This window comes from Anolis carolinensis, chromosome 5 (genome assembly GCF_035594765.1).
Source record: "Anolis carolinensis isolate JA03-04 chromosome 5, rAnoCar3.1.pri, whole genome shotgun sequence".
Lineage (NCBI taxonomy): Eukaryota > Metazoa > Chordata > Lepidosauria > Squamata > Dactyloidae > Anolis > Anolis carolinensis.
The window spans coordinates 173,856,113-173,879,505 of record NC_085845.1 but is presented as its reverse complement, the minus strand read 5'-3'; positions in this window follow the sequence as shown (position 1 = coordinate 173,879,505).

The following is a 23,393-nucleotide window of genomic DNA, read 5'->3' as shown; positions in this document are numbered from 1 at the left end:
AGCTGAAGAAAAAAATTGGGTAGAATCCTCCATGGCTAGAGATGCTAAAGGAAAAATACATCCTACAAAAGTGGGAGTTAATGAAGAAGGAGTTGCTAAAACACGATCACAAATAATTCCATGGAAGATGGAAAATGAGAACCCTTTTTAAAAACCAATGAAGCTCCAAGGCAAACTCAATGAGGAAGTGAAAAGAAAGACTGAAGAGCATGTATAAAGAATGAAAGGAAGCACAAGTCACCAAGGAAGAATTCAAATATGTAGCCCAAGCCTGGAAGAATGGTATAAAGTAAACTAAAGCTCAAAATGAACTGAGACTGGCTGCAGAAGCAGGAAGCAACAAAAAGGAGGGTTCCAAATATTTTTGAAGAAAACTATAAAGAGAATGCTTCTTCCTCCCCCTTTTATGGGTGGGGGGCTTGATCAAAAAGACTTGGAACCTACTTCTTAGCAAGGATGGTGAGATGTTAATAGATCACAGTGAAACAACAGAACTGGCCAACCCTTACTTAGTTTCAGATTTTTCAGTCTAAAAAGAGACCTTGGCAAGGAGTCACCTAATCACATTGGCAAGTCAGGAACCACCTAATTAACCTTGCTGTTATTCTGTGCCTTCAAGTCATTTCCAATTTGTTTCAACTCCAAGGCAAACCTGTAACAGGGATTTCTTCAAGATTTGTTCAGAGGGAGATTGCCTTTGTCTTCCTCTGAAGCTGAGAGTGTGTGATTCACCCAAAAACCTAAATATGGCTATATGGGGATTTCAAGCCTGGTCTCCAGACTTGTAGTCCAACATTCAAACCACTACACCACACTCGCTATCAATTGATTAATTAACTGAAATTAGTTCAAATCAGCAGGACCAGATGAATCGCATCCCAGAATACTGAAGAAACGTGCTGACATATTCTCTGAACCACTTACCAGTTGGAGATTTTTTTAAAAAAAATCTTGGAAGAATGCTATTAATAGAACCATCGTTTCCGAGTCAAGAGAGCTAACAGTCTCAGTATATTCTGCTCTCATTTGAAGTGCTGTGATCACTTCTGAGCACTTCATTTTAAGAAAGATAGTTGGAATGGGTCCAAAGAAACACAATGAGGAGGATAAAACATATGGAGAATAAAACATATGAGGAAAAGTTGAAGGAGCTGGGCATGTTCAACTTGGCAAAAAGAAACCTGAGAGATGACACAATTGCACTCCTTAAATTTTTTTGAGATTGCAGGTTTGTTCTCCAAGAGTAGCCTCAGAGAGTAGAACATTAGAAAAAATTTCTTGATAGTGAGAGCAGTTCAGCGGTAGAACCAATTGCCTAGAAAGGTGATCTATAGTCTCCTCATCTGGATGTCTTCAAAAAGAGGCTGAACAGCTACCTGCTGGGAATGCTCTACCTAGAGAGCCTTTATGGGGCTCCTTCCAACTCTATGATTCCTCTGATCCCTTCTTCCACACTCCCCTCTGAGAAGCCCAGCCATAATTCTGCACCCTACAGCTAGAACATCCAGCATCTTTTTGAAGATATCCAAGGAAAGAGACCCAAACAATTCTCTAGGTAATTGGTTCCATTGTCAAACTACTCTTACCATCAAGACATTTCTTTTAATGTTCAGTTGAAATCTACCTCCTGCCATTTATTTAAATTTAAAGTTTTTTCTCTACTGCCCCTGATCCTACCCTCTAGAAGTGCAATGGACAAACCTGCACCTTCTTCTCTGTGGCAGCCCCTTAAATATTTAAGAAGTGCAGTCATGTTATCCTCAGTCTTCTCTTCACTAGAGTGAACATGATCAGATTCCTCAGTCTTTCCTCATATATTTTGTTTTCCATACCTCCTTATTGCCCTTCTATGAACCTGCTCCAACTTCTCTATAGCCTTCTTAAAACAAGGTGTGTAAAACTGGATGCAGTACTCAATATAAGGTCACACTAGTGAGCATACAGTAGGAGTATAACTTCCTTTGACTTGGATAAAGATAACAGCAATAAAAACACTATTCTTTACGAATTAATGCACAATTTCATAGATAGCACTTCTGCATGTGGCAGTGCACTTCTATCACCATCAGCTGACTGTTACATGCTGTCCACAAAACACAACTATATGTGCAGTACCCACCTCCTCCAAGTGGAACTGAACTACCTAAACTGAGCTCTACATGCCAATGGACACTCCACCACAGACATCAGAAGAGCTGCAATTTCAACAGGAAGGAGGAAATCATGAAAATAATCAAAATCTGGCTACAGGACAGCAAATAAAGTACAACACTCTGAAAACAGGGGAATTCCAGAGATGAAACCCTCAGGGACAGCTAAGAATTTGCCCAGGCAGGAATCAGTCTTGAAGCTGGCAAGGCCATTAAATGCTAATCAGGTAATTAATTGCAACATTCACACTTCCTCCAGCAGACTAGAGTTCTTTCTCCCACCCTGGACCTTCCACAGATATATAAACCTCACTTGCCTAGTTTCCAATATACCGTACCTCACTACCTCTGAGGATGCCTGCCACAGATGTGGGTGAAACATCAGAAGAGAATGCTTCTGGAACATGGCCATACAGCCCAAAAAACTCACCGCAACTCTATTTGCGCAGTACGGCTCAAGCGTGTGTATATCACTAATAGGGTGGCAGCTGAGGATGTGTTACAGAGAGAATGAGGTGAGACTGGCAGGAGAAGTATAAACTTTATATGAGAAGCAAACTCTTTTCCTATTCTGGTTGTGATGCATCTCTTCCGTTCTGGTCCTTTTCTCTCTGGGGTAAGGCTGTAACATGATGACAGGAGCAAACACTTTGCAAGCAAAAGGTCCCAGTTTCAGACTCCAGAGGCTTGAAACTTGCTGTAACTCTCAGTTACACCATCAGGAGTGCTTTTAAAGACACTATGCAAGAAGGAATTTAGTCCCTACTTGTGTAATGTTATTTCCCTGGGTATACACAGGGGTTGTAGTGCTCTGACTATGAGACGATGAGTCTGGAGACCAGGATTCGAATCCCCGCTCATCCATGAAACCACTGAATGACTTGGGTAAGTTGCACTCAATCTGCTTCGGAGAAAGGCAATGGCAAACCTCTTCTGAACAAATCTTTGCAGGAAAATATTGCCTGGGTCATAAACTACATAGAGTGATAGAGTCATAAACTGAAAATAACTTGAAGCACACAACAACAACAAGCACAAGCTACAGAGAGCTCCTGGGCTGGCTCCAGTACCCCAGCGACAAACTGGTTGTGGTGTTGCCCTCAGGTGCTGTTTAACTATCCCAGAAAACCTCAAAAAAGTAGTGGTTGTGGGGCAATATCTTCTCCTCAAGCTTGGCAAAAGCAGTTGGACTGGGTCTTGGTATATCCCAATAGCAAATTTCCCAGGAAAGTGACTTCTGTCTCTTCCTGGAATATTATAGCAGGGGCAAACCACAGTGTGCTCTGCTTGATCACATCTCATACATCCACAGCTACAACCATGGTAGCGCCCCATGAAGCTTGGACAACTGTCAGGGATGGGCAGGAACAGAACTACACACACAAAATATTACATTCTGTATTCCTTATGCATGATCTTATCCCGTAGCAGCAGATCTACGCAGCAAATGAGCTAGAGACCTCAGCAATGCTGTTTATTCTTCCAGTCAATAATGTAAAATCTCCAGGCTGAGAAACCGCCATTGTGAGTGGAATAAAACAACACAGAGTGTATGCTTTGTTGAACAGAGAATAGGAAATAGGAAAATAAAATTAAAATGTGATGTAGGCAACCTGGCACCAGTCTCAAAGAAAACCCATGTAAAGAGTAAATAAAAAGTTGAGTGATTGGTCACAATGATGAGCAAATTAGGAAATAACAGCATCAATGCATGGCTTCATCACCCAAAAGGAGCAGGTACCAGGATCAGAGTTTGTGAATCTCCCAGAATCATTCAGTCAACAGGATTCTGAGAGTTGTGGTCTGAAAATGATGAGCAAAAATGATGAGCAAAACTCCCGTCAGAGACTTTACAAAGTTGCTGTCAGTCAAAGAAGACAATACCAGGCCACTTGGAGAAAGAGCTTAATCTGAAATGCAGTTTTCCTTAGGCAAATCACACTCTCTCAGCCTCAGAGGAAGGCATTGGCAAATTTCTTCTGAACAGATCTTGACAAGAAAATTCTATGATGAGTTCACCTTAGGGTCACCTTAGGTCGGAAATGACGTGAAGACACACAGCGATAACACAGGAAACAGGGATTACTATCTGTCCCAGAAAGTGAACACAATGGAGGATGAGTGAGTAGCTCTCTCCCGTAATGGTTGATTTAAGACCTCCTTCTACTTAAAAAGAAGTTTTATCAGAAGCAGCAACTGATGTATGCATATCAATGTGGTCAGTGAATCTATCTTAACAGCTTGTAAATACACCCAGTGACTGGCTAACACATAGGTCAATCTAACCTGTGAAAAGCACACTCAGTATTAAATATAAAGACTTAACAGTAAATGACTTGATAAATAATAAGCTTCTCATCTCTAGTACTAACTTCACTGTGGGCCTCTGAGCTTATTTTGAAGGTGGGACTAGCATGTTAAGCGATTGCAGCAAAAACATTAAAAAGTCTTGTGGCACCACAAAAGACATAATCCATTTATTTGGAAGAGGTTTTCATGGAGTACAGCACATTTCCTTCCTTAAACAATTTCAAAAAAATAAAAATGGGTATTTCTGCATACACAATACTCCATAGAGAATACAGTAGACTGTGAGAATATCCACACTACACAATTTGATAGCTCACAGTATTCCGTTGTCCAATGGAATCTAGTGACTTGTAGTTCTGTCAGTGAGATGTAGTGTACTTAGAAATCTGTGCTGGAGAGCTCAGGGGAGTAGACTAGAGCTTTCCGACAGTTAATTCTAGGGGTCATTGACACTATAAAATTATCACTTTGACACCACTTTAACTGCATGGCCCAATGCTATGAAATCGTAGGAGTTATAGTTTTGTGAAGTTTTTTTTTATTCTTGTCTGCCAAAGCATGTGCATGATTCAGTAAACTACAGCTCTCAGGATTCCATAGCATTGAACCATGGAAATTAAAGTGGTATAGAATACTTTAATTTTACAGTGCAGATCCACCATAAGTATCTTAGCAAACCACAAATCCTAGATTTCAATGAGACAGAGCCAAATTAGTTGAAGTGGAATCAAACTGCTATAATTTGTTCAATGTGAAGACACCACAAGTATGTTGGACAAGATAAAATATGAAAACCATAACCTATCAGTATGTTGATTCGTGTGAATCAATTTAAAAACACTCATTGCCCAGTACAAAGGCCAAACTTGAGAATGGGTGAGAGGGGAAGCAAGGAGTTTTTTAGAACAGAGACTGGCCTGCCAATGGCACAAGACAGAGGCCATAGTTGCCCAATAACAAGCGTATTGCTTGTTGGCGTCATCTTAGCAACACAAGGGCTCCTGTGAATTCAGGCCCCGTGACACTGCTTGTGTGTCACATGCCTTCCACCTCAGCCGACCAGTGTAGGATGGATACGAAATGCCACAGGGTGCCTTGAAAGAAGCCCCCTCACATTCTTGGGCTCCACTGCATCCCCTCAGCCAGGAATGCAGCCAGCAAGCTGCGTGTGGGAAAGTGGAGTCGGCAGAGACCTTGAACGTGTCAGCTCCCGGTTGAGTAAACAAGGCACTCTCTGGCAGGAATCCAGCCTTATGCACTGGAGACCTTGAGAGGAGGCTTAGAAAGAGGTCCCTTTGGTGCAAAGTCTAACAACCCTCTCTCTTCCCCCACCACCCACATGCTCTTTGCGGTCAACAGCCAGCGAGTTATCCTTTCAAAAGCATAAAAAAGTTGGGCAGCAAAAATGTATCTGCTCTGTCTGACCAGTCAATGACCGCTTGGGGAGATTCCAGTTGTGGCTGGGTTTTTTTTAAGGCCTCCTAAGAAGGGAATAGATTTTTTTTTTCCATTTTAGGAGGCCAACAAACTGGAGCTGTGTGTTAAATAAATACCAGAGAAGGAGATCCTCTCATACTCAGGAGCAAAACTGGCTGCAAATGTAGTGGATTACTCCTCTCATGCCAAAAAGACTCCAAAGATGAGGCAAATTGGTAGCCAGATATGAACTAGATCACCAATATGAGGATCTTACTATATAACCTGGTTTTCTCCCAGCATGAAGCCCTAAGAGTATTACAACAATTTAAAGTAAACATTTGGATAAACTCTTGATTTATAAAAGTTAAAGAAACAATTAATCAACAACTCTATTAAAATAATGTTTCAAGTGGTCCCTGGAAGGTTCAAAATGTTTCTGTTTATTCATCCAATACTTACCTGACCTGATTGTTTCATGTCACATGTGCTTATTGTTAGTTTTGGATAAAAAGTTTGCTGCAACAGGTCTTTCTGGTGATGCAGGAACTCAGTCCTATTCCTTCCGTATTATTTCTGCCTCTGGCGCCAAATGTCCTGTTAAAGAAGGAATACCCAGGAACATATCTCATTCATGAATAGAGGTATACATGCATATTGTCAATTTTAAGGAATTGGGTAGCAGGGATTGCTTTGTTTGTCATTGCTGAACTAAAAGAAAAAAAAGAAGAAGAGAGAAGAGGAAAGGAAAGATTGGGTGAAATTGGACCAAGGTAACCCTGCCTTGCTTTACCGATTTTGTTTGCTGTACAGCCTCCATATCTGTGGTGATATGTTTCCAGATTTCGTGTGTATGTAAATGAAGGATTTTGAAATGAAGGATTTCTGACCCAAGAATATTAGAGAGTTGTGCTGGAGGACCTAGAAAAATGCCTGGAGAGGACATATTTGATCAGAGATAGATAAATGAGACCATAGATATGGAGGCTGTACTCTATTTTAGGAGCCCCTGGTGGTGCAGTGGATTAAACCGCAGAGGTGCTGCTGAAAGGTCGGTGGTTCGAATCTGGGGAGCTGAGTGAGCTTCTGTTGTTAGCTCCAGCTTCTACCAACTTAGCAGTTCGAAAACATGCAAATGTGAGTAGATCAATAGGTACCGCTCCAGTGGGAAGGTAACGGTGTTTCATGCAGTCATGCTGGCCACATGACCTTGGAGATGTCTATAGGCAACACCAGCTCTTCAGCTTAGAAATGGAGATGAGCACAAACCCCCAGAATCGGACACGACTGGACTTAATGTCAAGGGAAAACCTTTACCTTTCCTGCTCTATTTTAACAATGACTTTTCTCTTTTTTTCTACACATTCACCTATAAAACATACTGCTCAGTTGGTGATAAAGGGGACACTACTGTTCGTTTTGAGTAGAAGGTGACGTAGAAGGTATGAATTACTGTTCTTCCCTTCCCACTTTGGTACAGCTATGGGGGGGCAGGAATGAGGGAGCTAGAGACCCAATGCCAGCAGGCTGGCCACTTGCCCGCTTCCCTATCACTGAGCACCAGGCATTGACTCCAGCAGAATAAGGCATTGTTTCTCAGCCTCCAGGCCTTTTCCTGTCCTCATAAGAGTTGGGACATAAACAAAGGCAACGCCAGACAGCTCAAGGGTGGAGACCACACTTGCTCCCCTCAACACCACACCCTCCCTATATCACCCCCACAAAACAGATGGATGGCCAGTCACTGTGGGGCAGGCGACTGGGGAGTCCTATTTTTAGCTGCCTCGCTTCTCTGCTTCCGCAAGCCAAAAATACTCAAGGAGCATGGCGAGCCAAAGTACTTAAGATAAAATTATTTACCAGAACACACCAACCCTTATATTTTCCTGTCTCCTCATTTTTATCAAGTGCTTGTTTATTATTTCAAGGTTTTATATGTGTTTGGTAGTGTGGTTGCCTGCCCTAATTTGTAGAAAACAATCCTCCAAAGCACTGTCCTGCATTTGAGTCTGCAGTCCAATTATGATGGGGAAACAAGAGCCTTGAAATCCCCCATCAATAATATACAGCATGGCAGGGGTTGGACTGAATAGCTTGTGTGGTCTCTTCCAAGTCTGTGATTGTGAATATCATATCCACAAAAGTCAAAACCACAAATGTGGAGGGACAACTGTGTATCTATGCAAATCATGGTCAAACTTGAACTTTGCATCTGTAGTAATAAACAAGCATTTACAAATTTCGTGTCAGGTTAACTTCTACTACCAAAGATATGTAACTTTAGATAAATTAATGTACCAGTGACTTTCTCAGTCTTCTCATGGTTATACAACTTCAAGGCATGTAATCTCATTTCAACTATAGCAACATGATCTGTGTGGGACTTCCTTGGAAGGATGTTTAGAAGCTCTCACTGATCTAAAGATACACAACCTAAAGGTATCAGACTCAGTATGATCTTGGAAGCTAAACAGAGTCAGCTCTGGTTAGTACTTGGACGGGAGGCTTCTAGTAAATATCAGGTGCTGCAGGCCATATGGCCACCATAAATCAACAGGCTTGAAGGCACATACACACTCAGGCTTATGATGAGAGTGGATAAGCACCAGGATTTATGCTATCAATGTTTGTGTTTTATTGAAACCCAGGTTGCAATATTGCAACCTATCTGGAAACAATGGCAAAATAATGGCTGTCAGGGAAAGGCCAGCTGCAAAACAATGGCACAGGAGTGAGCCAAATAGGTATTACATACATACAAATGTGAGCTTACATGTAAGTACTTAAGGGAATGGAGAAATGTGGTTGAATTGCTTAAAGATTTCAGCTAGAATTCCAAGCATTATAGTTCAAAAAAGTATCTTTTTTAGTTTTGATGTACAAATGGGACACATGAATCTTTATCTCATGCCAAAGATGCCATGCTAAAACTGAAAACAAAAAATGTGTTCAGAGAAGGATAGGAATTGACGGAGGATGATTATCTGCAATGCACTCTCCAGTTCTCTGATTCTGTCTCTTCTGTTCTCCCTATAGTCTTCCATCTCAGTTTTAAAATCTATTTTGGTTTCTTTGCTAGGCCTGCTAGGTCAGGAGCATCCCAATTCCTGAGATTTTAGCACCAGAATTTAAGATCTAGAGAAAACCCTGGGTGATGTCACAGACAGATGGATCCTAATGATGTCATTAACCATGATACATTAAGCATTAACTCCCAGAGTCTATAGCAACTGCTTTAGCAGCAGCAGGAGACATGGCAGCACACAGTGTTAAATATGTATTTCTTTTCAAACCAGTGGTCCTGTCCTGAGATCCCTCTCCTCAACCATTTTATGGGAAAGGCATTTAATGATTAATTGGTTGTACAGAAGGCTCTTCAGGGGGTGTTATGGATTCTTACCTTCACTGTTACAGTTTTTAAATGACTATATCCTTCGATTAATAGTAATGGGCATCCTGTTCAGCAGTTATGATGTGGTAAGCTGGACTTAATGGTATTTTTGATATTTGTGTTTGTAGTCATGAACGAACAAACATGTCTCCCAAAATGTCCGCAGTGCACTCCTGGTCATAATGTGCCTCAGGACAAGCTGTTGTGACAGAACCCCAAGGAGTCTCTCCAGCAGCCTTTCTTTAAGGCACCCCATGACTAGAAGGACTTTGCAGACATTACTTCCCAGCTTCCCAGTCTAGAAGCACTTCCATTAGGACACTGCAAAACTGTAACAATCAGTTAGGGGATATCATCAATCATAATTACAGGGTTCCATCATTTTAATCACAGTCATAATGCAACATCTCAGCCTCTGTTTTAAATTGTGTTTTAACATTTTTTAAATCAAGGTTTTAGCCCCAACTTATTTATCCTTATTTTATCCTTCAAAGGTGTAGCTGTGATAGTCTGGATCAGTATGTAAAGGGATCTTAAAGTACCTTTCAGATTGCGAGACAGAATAAATGTCCGTAGACTGACCTCTATCCAGATGATGAAATGGATCAGTCTACTGATTTCCTAGCTGCAGTCTGTGTCTGCAGTAATCTTCGCACCTAGAAATACAAAGTCTGTCACTGCCTCCACGTTTTCTCCCTCTATTTGCCAGTTATCAATCAGTCTGGTTGCCATCATCTTGGGGTGTTTTTTTTTAATATATTTAACTGCAATCCAGCCTTGAAGCAGCCTTGGGTTCCATGTTTGGAGAAAGGCAGGAAATTTACGAACTTAGTAATTACTTAATTATGAGACTTGTTAAAAAGAGATCAGGGCCTGAGAACTGGGATCTACACTGCCATATAATCCAGTTCAAAACAGATAATCTGGATTTTATATGGCAGTGTAGAAGGGGCCCTAGATGCCCTGCACATTCTCACTCATTTTGATATCAGCATCTTCACACCCTTTTGCTTTCATCATGCCTAGGTTTATGATCCATTCATGTATGTATGTATGTATGTATGTATGTATGTATGTATTATTTTAATTATAGCTCAAAATCTTCCCTGTTTACAAAAGAAAATGGGGTGCTGGACTGACAGATCTGTTTGTCCATGCTTTCAGTCACAAAAGCATTTGCTCACTCTCTTTCAGTCTCCCTCTGGCATAGATTTTAAACACAGCCATACCATTTACATCACACATAAGTCACATGAACGTTTTCTCAATGAACATAAGTCATGGAGAATCAAGAATAAATCACCCAAGATTATGTATTCTATTTCTATCACTATGATTCCTGTAAAAATGAAAACTGATATCTGAAATTCATGTTTCTTGGTATTCCAGCGTTTTATCATCTTAATAATTAAAGGGGAGTTGGGGTCCCAGTGTCTAAAATTCAACCCATATTTCTTTTTCCTTCCAGCTGTTCCAATTTACACTGAGTGCCCCTACTATACTGTGACTTCAATACAACACATACAACACAAGAATGACTTTCATTCTTCCCTTCCTTCAATGGTATCCCTGTTTTCAAAAAATATATACAGACACAAATAGCATCACTGGAAGAAGAGCACAGGCAAATTCCCTACTCGATGCTCATTTCAACATTATTACATCTGAAGCCCCTTTTTCCTCCAAGAAGCTAAAGATGGATCTACACTACCCTATATCCTAGGATTTAATCCCAATTGTCTGTTGCTCCCAGGTTATCTGGCAGTGTAAATTCTTATAATCCAGTTCAAAGAAGATAGTCTGGGATCAGATCCTTGGATATAGGGTAGTGTAGATCCAGCCTAAGAGCAGTGTTTTAGCTAAGCAATAATGGGTGCATCTACATTGTACAATTACTGCAGTTTAGTCCCATAGAATCCTGAAAGTTATAGACTGATAAAACACCCATGCACTTTGGCAGAGAAGACTACAGTGGAACTACAACTGTCATAATTCCATAACACTGAACCATGGCAGTTAAAGTGGTGTCAAACCACATTGATTCTACAGTGTAGGTGCACCCAGTGACCCAGTGAGGTTGACCAGGCTGAAAAATAGCAACTGATCTAAAACTAGCCTCCGGTCTTTGTTAATTGAGTGGTAAAGAGAGAATTGCTGCAATGTAGTAAATTAAAGGACCAACCTAAATGTTATCAGTGTTTTTAGATAACTCCTTATTACATTAAATGTCGCTCTGCCCATACCTGTCATCATTGGATAGTTGTGATAGGGAAATGTGCAATGGCTTCAGACAGAGCACTATTTGAATTAAATGTTGCATTTCATGGTATATTCTTCAAGCTGCACAAAAAGGCCTAACCAATGCCAGCTCCCTTCTGCAGTAAGCATGCAAGCCAGAAACCATACATCTGCACAGGCCTTTCGCCTTCTTTCCACTGGGCTTGATGCCCAGGAATCAGGGAACTTTTTGCCTAGAGGCACAGCTCAAAGTGGTGACGGCAACAGATAATTAAAGTGAAAGGCAGCACTCTTTTCAACCCTTGCCTAACTCCCAAGTCCCAGACTTTGATCATTCCTCTGTCAGGGGCAACAACAACTAAAAGGATAAAATGATTTCTAAGAAAGGTCTTGGACCAGTGATATGACGTGAAAGTCAGTTGGGAAAAGAGAGGAGATCCAATGCAGCCAATGACATTTTGGTCCCCGAGGTAAATAACCATTTGGCATTCATTCTGTATCCGAGAGTCATTTTTAACTCAGCTGGACTTCCTGAAAAGCACTTGTTTTGGACTCTCTCTTCCACCAGTCTAGGGTTACCAGGTCAGAACTTCTTAGCCCTAGAATCCTAGGGTCAATATTTAAGACCAGGAGATAGGAAATTTATAAACAATAACAACAACAACAACAACAACAACAACAACAACAACAACAACAACAACAACAACAAAAGAAAACCCTTTGCAATGTCACAGGAAACAGGTTTTGATGCTGCTGCAAAGACCTGGCGAGATCATCAAGTCATTTCAGACTTACGGTAATTTAAAGGCGAATCTATCATGGGGTTTTCTTCATTTCCAAACACTTGTAATACAGAAAGGAAACAATGTATAACAAAACCCAGCAGACACACAGGAGGACGTTCTCCCTGCATCCGTCATGTCTCATCAGGGAAGTGTTTCTGAAGTATCTAGCAAAGAGGGTGGTGTGTGGGGGAGAGACAGAGATTGTCTTCTGAGATCATATGAATTGCTATACAACTGGAGAAGTGGGGACACATGGTCTGTCATGTTGAATCGCTGCAGCGACAAGGAGAAAGGAGCATTTCTAAAGTAATTAGAAATACACACACACACACACTATTCAATGCAGTGCTCCTGTCCTGAGATTCCTCCCAGTTGCTTTGAGAACTGTAGAAGAGAATCTACTCTCTGAGATCTTGGAACCTTCATACCATACCTGAAAGAAGCAGGTTCTTCCAAAGGTATGGGGCAGACCTCTTAGCTCACAGTTCAGTCCTCCAACATGTTGCCACCTCCCAGCATCTTCTGCCTGAGATGACCACCTCACCCTACCTATGAAGCAAGCTAAGCCCTGGCATTTCGAACTAGGAGATTCTTATGTTTTACTCCCTCTTTCTCATGGAGGGGGCTTTCTACACTGTAGAATTAATCCAGTCTGACAATACTTGAACTGCCATAGCTCAGTGCTATGGAAACCTGGGAGTTGTTACTTTACAAGGTCTTGTCTGTTTCGCCTGGGTGTGGCCCCATGTAAGCAGCCCCAAGTCCCTCCGGGGAGATGGGGTGAGGTATAAAAATAAAGTAGTAGCAGTAGTAGTAGTAGTAGTAGTAGTTGTTGTTGTTGTTGTTGTTATCATCATTCAGCCTTATCTGCCAAATAGTGCTGGTGCCTCACCAATCTACAACTCCAAGGATTCAATAACAATTGAGCCATGGCAAGTAATATGATGTCAACTGCATTGATTCCAGCGTTGATGCAACCTGAGTTAGGTACATCCCAACATAGGATCTCTTCACACAGGAGGAATGTGTGTGGGGCCTGCTGTGCATCATGTGATGGCGCACAGCGGGCCCCATCCTTACTGCAAAACAAAGCAGCAAAACGGGGCTAAAATGCCCTGTGTGATGAGGTCCTAGAAGTGCTTCTAAGGCTGGATCTACACTGCCATATAATCCCAGATTATCTGCTTTGAACTGGATCATATGAGTCTACACTACCATATAATCCAGTTCAAAGCAGATAATCTGGGATCAGAAACTGGGACAATATGTAACTTCACAGCTACTGCAAGAAAAATAGAAACATCTGGCTGTCTCTTGCCACCAAACAGCAGTTCCCAGTTAATGAAGTAACATGAGGAAAGAGTAAAATCCTTCTTTACTGAGCAGAAATAGGACACCCAAAGGTAAGGGATTATGGGGATTCCAGTCCAACATCCAAAGGGACCACATATTGCCTACTTATTCCAGCAGCCTAGTTTAAAAGGGAGTTAGCCTTTGTTGCTATTGTTAAATAGTTCCAAGTCAGAAATCCTTGGAGATCTATCAGGAGTTCCTGACCTACCTTCTCCATTGTTTCACTTTTTATCTTTATTATCACCCACCTCAGCCAACCATTCTTTCTTCTTCTGGCTTCTGTTTTTTATTCTATCTCAACCTCCTCACTTTCTTCATCTCAAAAACAGATTAAAAAGCACCCTTAAATATCATCACTTTTAAGTTTCAAAATGTTAAAATGGCTTACAATAATATAAGGGGAGAAAATACACAATAATAAAAATAACAAAGTTATACTTATCCAATGCAATATACAGAAATAGAGGGGGGAAGTGATTATTTGCAAACATAGTGAAAGAAAAATGTCTGTGTTGCCTTCTGAAAAGTAGACAGCAAAAAGAGCTGACATATTTGGAGGTATTTACATTTATATTTATTTTAATCCATTAATTTTTCAGCTCCATAACTGTTCCATATGGCTTCACTAAGACCCCTGAGGCAGTTTATAATAACCTCTTCTATTACAAACATAAAACCATCCATAAGCATCTAACTATTTTTGTTAAATGTTAAATGTTTTTAAAATTACTTGCGAAAGCAACAGAACTGAGGTAAGAAATCATACAGTTTTCCTAAGGAATCATGTGGTGTCAGTCAAAAGCGAACCCATTGAATGACTGCAGTACATAAGGAGATGAGAGTATGAAATGATTATCATTATTATTAGTAGTACATAAATATTAACCATTCTGCAATTGATTCAATGACTTTGTCTTAGTTGGAACATACAACTGGATTTTGCCCTTTCTGTTTCAGTGTACCTTTCCACTTGTTGTCTAGCTTTAACTACCAACTTTTCTGCCAGTACTGTCAATGGTGACTGAGGAGTGCTGGAAATTGCAGTTCAACCACATCAGGCAGGATGCATGATTCCCACCCCTGCTCTAAGGGGAAAAACTTGTCCAAAAGGATACAGGTGTGTTATTTTCTTAAGCAGTAGTTTTAAAAATACATGTCAGCTCACATATAAATATAATATGACATGCACACACATATGTGAACAGGAAACTTGTGGTCTTCCAGATCATAGAATCATAGAACTGGATGAAAACATAATGGCCATCTAACCCAATTTCCTGCAATTTAGGAATAATACAACTGAGGCCCCTTCCACACAGCTGTATAAAGTCCACATTGAACTGGATTATATGGTAGTGTGGACTCAGATAATCCAGTTCAAAGCAGATATTGTGGATTATCTAACTTGATATTCTGGGTTATATGGCTGTGGAAGGGCCCTGAAGCACACCCAATAGATGTCCACCCAACCTCTGTTTAGAAGCCACCAAAAGAAAATCTGTCACATCCAAAGCAGTATAGTCCACTGCTAAGCTACTCTTACTGTCAAAAAGGTCTTCCTAATATTCTGGTGGAATCTTTTTTCTTATAATTTGAGCCCATTACTTAATATCCCAATCACTGGAGCAGCAGAAAACAAACTGCTGTCATCATATATCTGACATCCCCTACATGGCTGTCATCTCATTTCTCAATATTCTCTTCTCCAAGATAATCAAACCCAGTCCCCTAAATCATTCCTTACAGGACTTTTACTACTGAGTGAATAAAATAGGAGTCTTAAAAAATCCCTGGTTTTACTGAAAAGAAAGTTAAATTAACAGCCTCCTTCTGAATGCACCAACATGACTCCTTATTAAGGAGAATAATCTTGGCCCTTCTTCACTTCCCAGTACCAAGGTTGATTGCACAGTGACCTAATCCATGGTGGTCTTTTGTTTCAGTAGACGACTAAACTATCCCTTATTAACTAAGATAAAGATAAAGATGGAATCATGCACTGGGTGGTCCAACTGAGGAATCATAAGGAAGACCTCCAGTCACTTGCCTGGAAAAAAAATAGAAAATGTTTGCTGCCCGAGAGTTCAGAGATGCTGAGTGTTAGGCAAGAAAAGAGGGCAGTGAAAAGGCTTGCAACCCCTGGGTGGGGAGAGAATCTAATGACTCCTCCCACACCAGACCCCAATCTGGAAGAGATTTGTTCTGCATTCCCGAGCTGGGTTGATTGCAGCAACTTAGGAATCAGCAATCCCAACCTCCACCCAACTATGAAAGGGCTGTGGAAGAAAAAAAGATAGGGATGATGTCCCCCCACTATAATCCTCCCAGGAAAGGTCTGAAATACTCATTTGGCTATCTGTTGAACACTGCCAGATCAAGCAAAAGGCAGATTGAAATGATGCTGTATGACAGGGGATGGGTTACCCGTCAACCCCCTAGATAGGCGGATAATCAGACGAATAAGAGAGTTGGTTCTGTTTTCCTCAAGCCCAAGGGAATGAGCAGCTGCTTTGAATGAGGAGTAGCTGAAACATCACGCCCTGGTGCACCCAGAGCTGTGGGTTTTGGCAGAAAGCCCCACCTTCTCAATAAAAGGCCCAAAGAATGTAGCACTCCTGTGTGTTAATAATAAATTGGTCTGGCAAGTCGAGCTTCAGAAAGCCCCGCTGTGGGGTAAGTAATTGTTAACCCTGTTTCCTAGGCCTCCAAGCCCTGCAGTGTTCGAGCAAGAGTTAAAAACAATGTGCCTTACTGAGCATGGAAACTCATATTTACATGCTGTTGTTGTTAATGTTTTTTTCTGACATAGCCAATGATGTGGCTGGCATTATAGAAACAGAGAATTTAAAACGAAGGCTCACAATCTAAACTGGAGTGCCAGTGCTGTTGAGCAGGCAGCGGCTTGGATTACATTCTGAAAGTTTTGAAATGTAGACGAAGGTCCAAATCATCCCCCAAAACTATTATGCCCATTGGGTGGCTTTATGGGTGTCACTGCTTGTGATTCAACCATAATCACTGGTAAGGAGTAGCACATATTCCAGATGAGAATGCACCTCACATCAAAAGATATGGTCTAAACGGTTCAAGAAGACTTGAATGAGCATCACAAAACTCATCCATCCCCAAGAGGAACATGGCTGGAAATCTGATCATGTGAACAAGTCTTTCTTGCCAGTCTAGGTCAGGTATTACAGTCAGCCCTCCATATCCACAAATTCTGTATCCACAGATCACACCATCCATAACTTTGAAATATTCCCTCCAAAAAGAAATCCTTGCTTTTGCAGTTTTATATAAGAGGCACCATTTTACAGCACACTTTTTATAATGGGAATTGAGCATCCACTGATTTTGATATCCACAGACGATCCTGGAATAAATCCCCCTTGTATTTTAATGTGTAGGAGGACATATTTTGTGCAGTAGGAAAAAAATTAAGTGGGCAGTAGGAAATAGTTTTTTGTGTAGGCTTTAACTGGGAACAAGTCTATTTCTGGAAGTATGTAGATGAGCAAAAGATAAAGAAATCAACAACTCACTCTTCATGACTTTATATTTAGAGCATTCTACTGGGATGGAACTATAACATAGCTGTCTTGTACATGACCTTGCCATGGTGCCAAATAAACATGTGAAAACATCTCCTCACAACCAATTATCTTGTACAATAGAGAGAGAGAAACAAAATAAACCTTGATTGCCATGATTATTGATCAGCTCAGTCCACCTCTGGAGTTGATGTGAAGATTATCATTGGATGATCTCATATATCACTGCATAAATGTTAGCTGATGCTATATGTCATGGTTTAAGCCGGCAGGATGGCGAGTCCCCTTCCATTTTAGGGTAAGGTACCCCCATCTCCTTGCTTAGACTATAGACTACAAATACCATATTCACACGACTCCAACTTTCTTAATTGAAGAGCATGTTACAAAAATTGTAAATAAAATATTAGCTAAACATAAAAAAGAATAGAACACTTTGGTAGTAATGTCTGGGCATAATAGCCAAAGCTTTAGGGCTACTTCATTAGCAAATCTAATGTAATCTGCTATTGCCACCCTGCTCTCAGGCATCTATTTTCTGTGATGTGTGCAACCCACACCATAACTTAGACCAGGGGATGGGCAGTAGTACAATACATCATTATGAACAAAATATATTGGGAGTAGCTTGGAATATATTCAAAGCAATTAGCTTTGCAAAATAACTGCTCCTAGCAGTGAAACATGCTAAAATATCTTGATCTGTATGTCCTAAAATAGTCAATTTGATCTTGAAAACTACCGTAACTGGCTAATACTTGATCGTGGATCAATACAAGGTGCTGTCGGATATATTTCAGAGAAAGGAACCTCAGAGTATTTCTTACCTAAGAAAACCCTATGAAATTCATGGAGTTTCCATAAGTTGAAAGGAGACTTTAAGGAAGATATACACAATGCACTAAATATGCCTTCTACACATATAAATGAGCATATGCAAATGTCTGGTGAATTTCTGATGATACATTGCCTCATTTTTAGCAATATTTAACTGCCTCTCGTGTTGACAAGAATGACCATTTATTCTAGGTAGACATAGAAAATACACAGAATAAAACTCAGCTGTCTGCTTTAAATTTTCATTTTGGCTCTTCTGTCTTCAGGGCTACAGAGACTACCTTTATGAATGGCTGTACACTACTTATTTACTGTTTCACCATACCAAGCAAAATAGACATGTAGAAAAGTATTTATAATACATCATTTTGTAAAAGATAGCTGAGCTCCAGGTGGTCTCAGGATAACTGGAGCTATATGAGAACATAGCCTTTCGCAAGTAGGACATGTAAGTACTGTATGATGTGTAGAAATTCAACAGGCAAGGCTTTCCTTCCCCCCCCCCCCTTCCCTCACCATCCCAAACACAATCAGATGTTGACTTGATTTTTTCCCATTCTCTGATAGAGCACTGAGAAAGAGAACAAATGAACAAATAATTGAACAACTAAGCATCTGGTGGCAAAAAGAAAAGAAATTGGAGAAGGATATTATCTGTTCTGTTTCTCATAATATCAGGGTGCTTGCTTCCACATTTGGCATTAACTCCACAACTACCACTTATCACTCACTGTTTACTTGCACTTACATGACGTGGGCAAAAGGTAGATTGGGATCTCTGGTAAATGTTCTTTGCAGTAGTTGGCAAGGATTTCTGACTCTGTTATTTAACAACAAAAGACACCCCCTCCTTCTAAATTAAGCTGTTGGAGTGGAAGTAAGTTCAAGTGTGTAGAGGACCAGGAATTTATTTATTTATTTATTTATTTATGTATTCATTGAAAATGACAAGATTGCGAATTTGGCCCATAGAGTGAAACTAAATTCCTAGGTTGGCTATACAGAGAAGCTATCTTATCCATTTTGCCCAGTGTCATCAACTCTGCCAAGAGCTCTCCATGGCTTCAAGGCAGGATTCTTGAGAGAGATCCCTGGTATTCCCTGATGGCTTCCCTTCCAAATAATAAGCAGGCTCAACCCCCATTCATTTCCAAAATTAGAATTGAATGTGTTCAGGATGGTATGGTGGTCACATTACATATCTAGAGGCTGCCATGTTCCTTTATTTTAGGACATCACTGTGCTCCAGTGTTACTATTCTGTGATTCTCGGTGGTGAACTTCAGGCATGACTGAAAACAAAGCAGGCCCAAACTCTGTTCACCTTGATATACATGGTGTTGTCTTTAAGAATAGGACAACATATCAGTTTGGCTTTCTCTTGCACTTTCATTTTTAAATTCACAAGTTCTTTGTGCTTGGGGTATGAAAGGCATGTATAAATGTTTATAAATTCTTGACAAATAAACTGAAAACAAACTCCAACATTTGGGGAAATCAAACATAACAGCTTACATCTACTCCTGGAATGAAGATGATTACATTATACCTCTCTGCTGTATCAAGGTGGCAACCCTAACTTAGTACTAACATGGTTGAATGCACAAGGATTCAAGTCCAAATTTGCAAGCATTCAAAACCTGGAGTTTTGATGGCCAATTTGGATTTCTTCCACATTTGTGTGGTTTTTTGTTGTTGTTTTTTAAGAAGTTTCTTGTTCTTTCTATCCTGAATATGACGAATTTTTCAAAAGTTGTCACTATACTACTTACCAAAAATGACCCGAAAGGACACTCTCAGTAGTTAACATTCTGTGTTCCTTCCCGCTGTGTTCCCATGCACCGCTGTCCTCAGTTCCTATTAAATAGGCCCTACTTCTCTTGTTGAAATAGTCCTTGGAATTTGGCATTGGGACAGATGATGTGCACAGCCCTTTGCATCCCATCATATCCCATGATCTCCTGTTGCTGCAGACTGGAAAAAGAGGTCAAGCTTCAAGCAGTCTATGTATATTAATGCCAAATGCAGAAGTATGACTTCTGCAATGCCGTGTCTCCTTCCTTTCCATGGTTGTCCATGGGATCAGGAAGATGTGTTATCATTAGGGGAGTGCCATAGGCCAAACTCACACTATCTAGATGGTAACTTCTAACCTTAAGGCTGTTTCTTTAATTAACCAAGGATTTAATTTGTCGTGATAAAGCCAAATCTCCCATTTCCCATCAAAACCTTCATGTGTGTTTGCACTAGCACTTTATCTCAAGGCTTAACAAACTTTTCAGGCACACAGAACATTCCCGTACCATGGTAAAAGCTGCATATGTTCCAGATAAATAATAGGACAGAACTATGTTTTCTGAGATAGCAGATTGCAGTCCAGTATATTACAGGTATATGAGATGAATATGGGGCAGCTTTGGGACATAATATTGCTTACTGGAACTGAATTATTTTACTGGAATGGATTCCACCCCAAATCCATCTACTGAAAACGGTGGTCCCTGAACAACTCTGACCTACAAAGTACCAGCTATCAGTCCCTGGAGATCCTCCAGGGAAGAAATAATTTTAGCCAATGATCACAAATAGGGTGATTGTTCTTCCTAGCATGCTGTAAAATCAAAATTGCGAATTTCCAACATCTAATATTTAAAAAATACGGACCAGTACAGAACTCCATAATAGTGTCAAAGTAGATCAGATCATGGGGATCTGAAATTGAACTGAAACAGAAAGAAACTGGGAAGAAAGATAACTGATAACATGCTCTTGTTATGGCCCAAATATGCTACTGCAATGTAATCTATGTGGGGCTGCCTTTGAAGACTGTTCAGAAGCCTCAAGTGGTCCAATGGGTGGCAGCCAGGTTGCTCACTGGAGCGGCGTACAGGGAGCATACAACTCCTCTGTTATGTCAGCTCCGCTGGCTGCCAGTCTGCTACCCAGCACAATTCAGAGTGCTGGCTTTAGCCTATAAAGCCCTAAATGGTTTTGGCCCAGCTTGCCTGTCCGAACGTATATCCCCCATGAACCATTGTGGAGATTAAGATCTTCTGGGGAGGCCCTATTCTCAGTCCCACAGGCACCGTTTGGTGGGGACAAGAGACATTGACTTCTCAGTGGTGACCCCCCAGCTGTGGAACTCCCTCCCCAGATATTTGATCAGCTTCTTCCCTTCTAGCCTTCAGAAAAAAAGTTAAAACATGGCTATGGGACCAAGCTTGTAGAGAATAACTGCAGTACAATAAATAAATATAGAGTCCGTGGAATGACAATTGGAATGGCCCTGGATTACGACTTTGGATTATGTCATTTTAATAATTGATGTAACTGTTTTATATGTTTTAATTCTGTTTTTAATGTAGATGTTTTACCAGTTGTATGTTTTCAAGGAATTGAATTGTTGCCAGTATGTTAGGCCACTCTGAGTCTCCCTTAGGAATTGAGAAGGGCAGGGTACAAACATCTTCTTCTATACCCATAATAAAAGTGAAAAAAAATTATATGGGTATGTGGCACGGGGGTCCGCTCATACAGTCCACCACCCACCCCCACAAACAGCTATAGTTCTCACTGAGCAGGAGACACCCATGGCCCTCTCTCCACTGACATGCAGGCTATAGTGAGTGCCATGAACATGTAGACCAAACCCTGCCTGGGTCCTCCACAAACACCATTCTGCCCCCCACTCAAGCGAAGGCTTTCATGCAGGGACCATTTCACCCTAATGTTCTGGGTTTTTTTCTCCAGAATGGACATCCCAGGGTTCCTTAATTTGCATGACTCTGCCCACTGCCTCTACCCTAACCCTTTCCTACCCTTTCCTATGGCACACAGTTAACAGAGAAATTGATCAGCAACTGAGCAAGAAGTTTGGGGAGAATTCACCATGATTTACAGGAGCTGTACTTGATCTACATCCAGAGAGCACTCTTAACCCAACCAATGATAGATTTGGACAAAACATGCCACAGATAATGGGACTTCCAATACCTTCACTGATACTGTGACCCCCATCGACAATGGACTGGTACCAAACTGGCACAGAGAAGCCTCATGACCAACTGAACCACTGCAGGGGTTTAGGGGAATGGACCTTAATTTTGGGAATTATAGTTCACCTACATCCAGAGAAACAGTGACCCCAGCAACAATGGATTGGGACCACACTTGGCACAGTCCACACTAGGGGAATGGACCTTTATTTTGGGAGTTGTAGTTCGCCTACATCGGGCTGTGGCGCAGGCTGGTAAACAGTCAGCTGCAACAAATCACTCTGGCCAAGAGGTCATGAGTTCGAGACCAGCTCGGAGCCTGCATTTGTCTTCTGTCTTTGTTCTATGTTAAGGCATTGAATGTTTGCCTTATATGTGTAATGTGATCCGCCCTGAGTCCCCTTCGGGGTGAGAAGGGCGGAATATAAATACTGTAAATAAATAAATAAAATAAAACATCCAGAGAAACAGTGACCCCCTGCAACAATGGATCAGGACCATACTTGGCACAGAGAAGCCCCATGACCAACTTAACGTACTGGGGGGGGGGGGGTGGTTAGGGGAATGGACCTTGATTTTGGGAGTTGTAGTTCAAGCTCCCGGTGGAACCCCAGTGGCGAAGTGTGTTAAAGCACTGAGCTGCTGAACTTGCAGACCGAAAGGTCCCATGTTCAAATCCCGGGAGTGGAGTGAGCGCCCGCTGATGCTCCAGCTTCTGCCAACCTAGCAGTTCGAAAGCATGCCAATGTGAGTAGATCAATAGGTACCGCTCTGGCGGGAAGGTAATGGTGCTCCATGCAGCCATGCCGGCCACATGACTTTGGAGGTGTCTACGGACAACGCTGGCTTTTCGGCTTAGAAATGGAGATGAGCACCAACCCCGAGTCAGACATGACTGGACTTAACGTCAGGGGAAACCTTTACCTTTACCTGCATCCAAAGCACTAAATCCAGCTGACATCATATCTGGAACAAACATGGCACACAGACCCAACATAGCCAACTGTGCATACAGGCCTAGTTTGGGGGTGATTGACCTCAGATCTGAACCCTTATCCAGAGAGCCCAGCTGACAACGCATCTGGACAAACTTGGCACACAGACCCAACATGGCCAACTGTGCATACAGGTCTGGTTTGGGCGTGATTGACCTCAGATCTGAACCCTTATCCAGAGAGCCCTGAACCCAGCTGACAACGCATCTGGACCAAACTTGGCACACAGACCCAACATGGCCAGCTGCGAATACTGGCAGTGTTTGGGGGTGATTGCCCTGGGCATCTGGGAGTTGTGGTTCACACTTATCCAGAGAGCACTGAACCCAGCCAACGATGCATCTGGACCAAACTTAAGTGATATTACCTAACA